At 42.2% G+C, this 6,778-nt stretch overlaps 1 pseudogene; it reads left to right on the forward strand.

Annotated features, from left to right (window-relative positions):
• The first annotated feature begins 286 nt into the window (after window positions 1–286).
• LOC107610705 (protein FAR-RED ELONGATED HYPOCOTYL 3-like) lies at window positions 287–6,257 on the forward strand (annotated as a pseudogene).
• Window positions 6,258–6,778: the final 521 nt, after the last annotated feature.

Below are 6,778 nucleotides of genomic sequence, written 5' to 3' on the forward strand. Positions count from 1 at the left end.
TTTTCAGGGTCCCAAACTTTGTTTTTAAATCCGCCTTTGGCTTGATCTATATTCTTCCATCCGGGCAGTTTAGAAATTGTATTCTCACCAAACGTCTTCCGAAACCCATTCAATTGAACTTGGTACTAATCCATGCACTTCGAATTGAAGCGTGGAACCTTATTGAATCTTGCACACCAGCTCCGAGTACGAGTCATTTTCCTCTTACTCTTAAAGAATAGCACAAATTAATGACAGAGATGCTGCAGCAACGATAAGTTATTTGGAAGGCAAGGCCAATACTGACATGATGACGGTCGCCAGATATACCAAAACAGTAGAGGATCGGCTTGGTAGCCTATTCTGGGTGGACGGGCAGATGATGGAGGATTATCAGTTGTTCGGTGACGTGGTTGCATTTGATGCAACATACCGGTCCAATAAGTACAAGAAGCCTCTAGTTGTGTTCTCTGGATCAAATCACCACAAGCAGATGGCGATTTTTGGTTTTGCATTGCTGGAGGACGAGGATGTCCGTACATATAGGTGGGTGTTGTTGAATATTCTTGATGTCATGGATAACAAGAAGCCTTCCATTGTGGTCACCGACGGGGATAAAGCCATGCGGGCAGCAATTGCGAATGTGCTTCCTTTAGCCAGGTATTGCCTATGCGGTGGCACTTGGAAAACTGTGTCTTGAGGGTGAAAGAACTTGAATTTAGGAAGGTGTTCAAGAAGGCAGTTTACGCAAACTTCGATGTTGCGAAGTTTGAGAAGTATTGGAGGACGGCCGTGGAGAATCTAGGATTAATGAACAACAGCTGGGTCAAAAGCACCTATGAACTAAGACATAGTTGGGCAACGGCATATCTATGGGGTACTTTTTGCGCCGGCTACAGGACAACTTCCAGGTGTGAGGGCATAAATGCATTCGTCAAAGGGTTCCTTAAGTCGACAAATAGCCTTCTGGAATTGGTTCACAGCTTGGATAGGGTGGTGAAAGATTACTGCAACAATGAGGTCACGGCGCAATGTTATTCGTCGTACTACACGCCCGTTCTGACGACAGGTCTTGATAACATAGAGCTGTTTCCTTCGAATATATACACCAAGGCAGTCTTCAAAGAGGTTAGGAAACAAATAAAGAGGGTTGGGAGTTTATTATTTTTGGGGAAAGACAGCATAAGCACGACGCCCGTGTACAAGTTCTCAAACATGGAGAACCGTCGAAGGGTCCGCAAGGTGCTTTACGATCCGAACGAGCCAAAGATTGAATGTGATTGCATGATATGGAACAGTGAAGGTATTCCTTGCTACCACATATTCTACGTGATGAAGTACGAGGGTATGGAAGAAATCCCACCAGGTTTGATACTGAGGCGTTGGTGCAAGGACACCAAAGAATGGACGGCATCAGCAAGCTGTGGGACAGATAGGCACGGGAATCAGTTACTAAGGTATGACGCGTTGTGCAGTGCAATGAGTGTTGTTACCATTTTTGTACATTTCCTTTTCATCCTTCAAGTCATTCCTGCCTTAGAAGATCTGAAACTACTCAACACACAACTCACGGCATCGAATGGTAATAAAAGGTAATTAAGATAATTAAAATATGTTTTTCACATATATCACATAATAAGGAAGGGAAAGTAAAATTGTGCAAATTACATGAATAAGTGGGTGAAGGGTTGAATAAATCACTTAAATGGAGCACAAAATATATCATAAAATATGGGTTTATCAACCTCCCCACACTTAAACAATAGCATGTCCTCATGCTAAATCCAAGATAAAGAGTAAGGTAAAGTGGTGGAATTTCATGCAATGCGATCCATTCTAAATGCAACTACCTAAATGAATCATGCAATTCTAATTGTTATTCACTTGTATATAAAGCTTACATGTAGTTAAATTAATTCATATCTTCAAGAAATCATATATGCATAGCCAAACCCTATATAATGTTAAAGCACTTGTACAATTGAGATGGGTAAAAATATTTCACAAACTTGCAAGACAATTAACAATTAAGAAAAGATATATGGTGATGAGCTATTGAACCCTCACTAGATTTGTGTTTACTCTCTAGTCACTCAGTGTTTATTGGGTTAATCACTCTATTCTTCTTTTTATCCTTACTTTCTATAACTTTGTTCTTCATCTAACCAATCAACAATTATAGAATATAGGCATACAAAAATCATGAGGTCTTTTTCAAGGTTGTAATGAGGCCAAAGTAAAGGTAAGGGTATATGTATAAGGTTATCCTTGATTAGTCTAAGATCTCACCTAACATACATATTCTATATAGTTTTAAGGTTCCTTAACCTATTTGCCTTAATTTCCCCTCTTTGTATTGCAAACTCATGCATTACATTTTATTTTGTCCCATGTGCACTGATTCTTTTTATTTTTTCAAATGGAGAATTTTTGTATCCCTTTTATTTAAATAATTTTTTTATGCACCTGGTAATTGTTTTTATTTATTTCACATGAGCATGCTTCCCAAATTTTTGTTTTGAAACATCTTATTCTTTTTAAATTTCTACTTTGTTTCTATCATCCCATGTTCCCATAAAAGTTCCCTACTCTTAAATTGTACACAATATCTATCTTAAGCTAACCAAGGATTCAACCTAGGATTGTTATTTTGTTTTTCTGCTTAAGGCTAGTAATGTGGTTATAGAACAGAAGGGGATTTAGAAGCTCAATGGGGCTAACAAGGGTGATGTAAAAGGTAGGCTAATTTGGGATAAATGAGGAAAAATTCAAATGATGGCCTCAATCACTTTCTTGGTATGTATCTATATTCTATAATTGGACATATAGATTAAAACAAAATAAAGAACACCAGAATGAAAAAGAAGGGCAAAACACACAGGAATAAAATTTATGGTTTGAATGTAACCATACAATTAAACTCAAAACTCACAGGCTATGTGTTCTTCAGCTCAAAAATCATATATCAGTTATGTATGTCATGCAAGTAAAAATTTAAGAGTTCCTATTATTCTCAATGTAAAAATTTTTGGGTGACTTTAAAGTTTTAGTGTTCCTCCTTGAAGAAATGTTGTTAACTAACTAACATGTAATGCTATATATACAAGGTGTGTGGATTGTTTTGATTCTATTAAAGTCTCTAGTTTACTTCCTTTTATTTTCAATTAAAGCAAACTGTTATATGCTAAAAGGGTAAACTATACTAATTAATCCACATGTTCTATAACTAATAACTTTAGAATTGCAACTAAACTAAATGGCTAAAATATGAACTAGAGTGAAAAATGCGGAAATAAAGTAGAAATACAGCAAAAGAACAACGTATAAGTACTGAAAAATAAAAATAAAGATAAAAATACAGATAAAACAACAAAATAAGATAAAAAGAGTCTATAGTGGTTCACCAAAAATATATGCCAGGGATGGCGACCTCTCCACACTTAAAATGTAGCATCATCCTCGATGCTCACTCAAGCTGGGTGTGAAGGAGTGTCATCACTGGAAGGATGGGCTGCTGGTGTCTCTGTGGTGGTCTGAAGATCTGCAGACTGGATGAGAGTAGGAGGATCTGTCTACTACAGTGGAGGCTCTGACTGTATAGGAATTGCTGGATCGGCGGTCTGTATCTGGTGTGGCTCTTCCTGTTGTGGTGTAGCCTGCTCTGGGCCTGCCTGTTCAGCCTCTCTCTGTGGATGGGTCTCCTCCTCATGCTCGTCCGCCTCCTCCTCAGATGGCTCTGATTCTGTGTCAGGCTCGGAGGGGAAGTCGCTGCCAGATCGGATCATCATCTTGACGTGCTCATAACGTCGCTTGTTGCGATGCTCAGATCTTTCATATCGCCACTTGTTGCGGCGCTCCATCTGGTCCAACTGTTGGAATAAGCGGTGCACGAGGTGGTAAACGAGCTCTGAGGCGGGTGGAGGTGCAGTGGTGGTAGCTGGGGCAACAGTAGATGAAGAAGGGGCAGGTGATGGTGTGGCTGTCTCATCAGAAACGGTGAGGAATGAGGGTCTGTAACCCAAAGCCTGAAACTTCCTGCTGTGAGGAACGATCTTCTTGCAGTATGCAGCAGGTGGCTTCTCATCAGCCAGCTCCCAAGGCACGTCAGCTTGACGGCCGAGCTGTGTAATCAGATATGGGAAGGGGAGAGTGCCTCTGACATGGACCTTGGCCATGTAATACCGGATGAACCGTGGAAGATACAGGTCCTTACCCTCCATCACACACCAGAGGAGGGTGATCATAGCGGCAGGCAGCTCTGTCTCATGAGTACTCGGCATAATAAAGTTGCTCAAGATCTGGTGCTAGAGCCGAGCTTCATCATTCAGATACATCAGCTTGATTTCCTTAGGCATAGCTGTATTCTTTCCCATGACCCATGGGACAGTCAGATCAAGGGCTATCCTCTGCTTGATAGCATCCCAGTCAAATCTCAGAAAGCGCATGTCCTCTTCAGCTTTTTGGTAACCATCAGGCTTATCTGACTTAGGCTGAAGCTGTAGAATGTCCTCAATGGCTTCCTCAGTGACCAGTATCTGTTTCCCTCTGAGGTGCACTGCATCCAGGGAAGTCTTGAAATAGTTACAGAAAAACTCTCTTAACCAGGAAGCATTGACCTCTGTCAAGTTTCTCTCCAAGAAGAACCAGCCTCTCTATTTGATCTGATCAGAGGTGTACTGCTGTAGTTCTTCTGAGATTTTCAGAGTCCTTTCCAGGTATAGGTTCCTGGAGGTAGCAAATACTGGATACTTCAGCTCACAGTATCTGTTTGCAAATTGAATGGGATCATTGGCAGGGAGGAGCTGGTCAGCCTTCTCCTGCGGGATAAAGTGCTTTTTCCGCCAGGAGTCATCATGCAGAATGTCCAGGATAGACATAGAGGGTTCGCCTCTTTTTCTTTTGCCAGTGGTGGCTTTGCCTTTGCCTTTGCGCTGAGAGTCCGACATCCTGAAAAACAGAAATTCCAGGATATAATTGAAGAACAAAAGCAGAAAAATAAGTAGGCAAATAGAATAACAGTAATATAATCACATAGTGGCAAAAGGGCAGTAGAATAATGAAATGAGTTAAATAAATGTATATTTTGGATTGTGTCGGAGTTAAAAAAATCTGAGATGAGAAATCACAATCCAAAATATATTATGAGCAGAATACTTGTTAATTAGGAGAAACAATAATCATGCCATGAGTTAAAAAGTTGAAAGAGTTAGTCAAAAAGCAGAGGTGGGAGTTAGAAAGTTAAAAGTGGTTAAAATTGAAAGAGAGGTTAGAAAGTGGAAATCAGTGCGTTAGGAGAAGGAAAGTTTAAAGTAAGTGGCATGATGATTGGTTTTCTAAGTAACAAGAATTTCACAATTTTAAGCAACAGTTGACTCATATTCAAGCAAGGAAATCAGGTTGTTGGTGATTCATATAGATACAGAAATAGCAAAAATTGAAATCTAATCATCAATAATAAGAGTTATTAACCGGGAAAACAAAAGGAATAAGAATGCTAGCCCGTGCATTCATGAATTGGTTTGGTAAAAGCTAAGGAATGCAAAAGTTAAAATTGCCAAAACCAATACATGATTGAGAAGGAAACAATTTGCAGAAAATTGGGCAGCATTCCGGCTAAAATTGGATGTTCCCGGGTAATAAACAGCAAGCAGGACAGTTCATAAAGCTGCAAATAATATGAACATAAAAGAGCAGTCTCAATAGCAGCATGAGAAGTAAGAACATCATATGAACAATACTAACATCACAGGCAGAACAGAATTGCAGAATAGGTAAAGCAAGCAACAAGTACAGCGCAATTATCAGGCCTAAATCCACTAACCACATCCTAGCTACCTAACCACTTAGAATCCACTACAACATGCATCTCTAACTATCCTAGGTTTGAACATAAAATGAAAAATGTGCAACTAACTACGAATGAAGGAAAAATGGCGTTCGGCGGAACCTGGTAGGCGTATGAACTAAGGTAGGGAGCAGAGAGATGGTGGGGGTGTGATGGTGGTGGTGCGGACGCGGCGGTGAAGGGCGGTTGGCACGGCGGTGATGGCTGTTTGGTGGTAGGGGTTTCGGGTTGGGGTAATGGTGATGGCTCGGTGGCGGTGGCTGGCCACGGGCGGTGGTGGTTCGGTCGTGGTGGGGGCAGTGGCGGAGGGGGAAAAGAAAAGGGAAGAGAAGGGGGGAAGAAGGAGGAAGGAGGGGGTGGGCAGCGTGGTGGTTCTGGGTGGTTGGTGATGGTGCGGCGGTCGGAGGTGGTTGGGGTGGTGGTGTTGGAGTAGGGAGCAGAGAGGGAGCAGAGGGGGGTTGGGGGGGAGAATGGGGGTGCGATGGGGGTAGGGTTTCGCGTCACTAGGGGTTAGTGAATTTGAATCCACGCGAACGCATGGGGCACGCGATCGCGTGGCTAGGGTGAGATGGGGTTGACGCGGTCGCGTGGTTGACGCGATCGCATGGAATAGGTAAAAGATGGATGACACGGTTGCGTGAGGCATGCGACCGCGTCGCTGAATATTGTGCTAAACACACAATTCCAGTGTCGTTTCAGCGCAATTCTCTGTCTCCATTTAGGGTGTTATGCAATCCACGCGACGCGGACGCGTGGGCCGTTTTGTGCTAAACGCACACCAGTCGCACGATTCTAGCCCAGATTTCTGGGCGTTGGATTTTTACGCCGATTTCTAGATCACGCGTTCGCGTGGTTGACGCGGACGCATGGGATGTATTTTTTCGCAGCTGACGCGAACTCGTTAGCAACGCGGTCGCGTTGCACGCCTTCCCTTTTTTTTATGCAATAATGCAG

Source organism: Arachis ipaensis, chromosome B8, assembly GCF_059453495.1.
Source record: "Arachis ipaensis isolate K30076 ecotype BB chromosome B8, ASM5945349v1, whole genome shotgun sequence".
Taxonomy (NCBI): domain Eukaryota; kingdom Viridiplantae; phylum Streptophyta; class Magnoliopsida; order Fabales; family Fabaceae; genus Arachis; species Arachis ipaensis.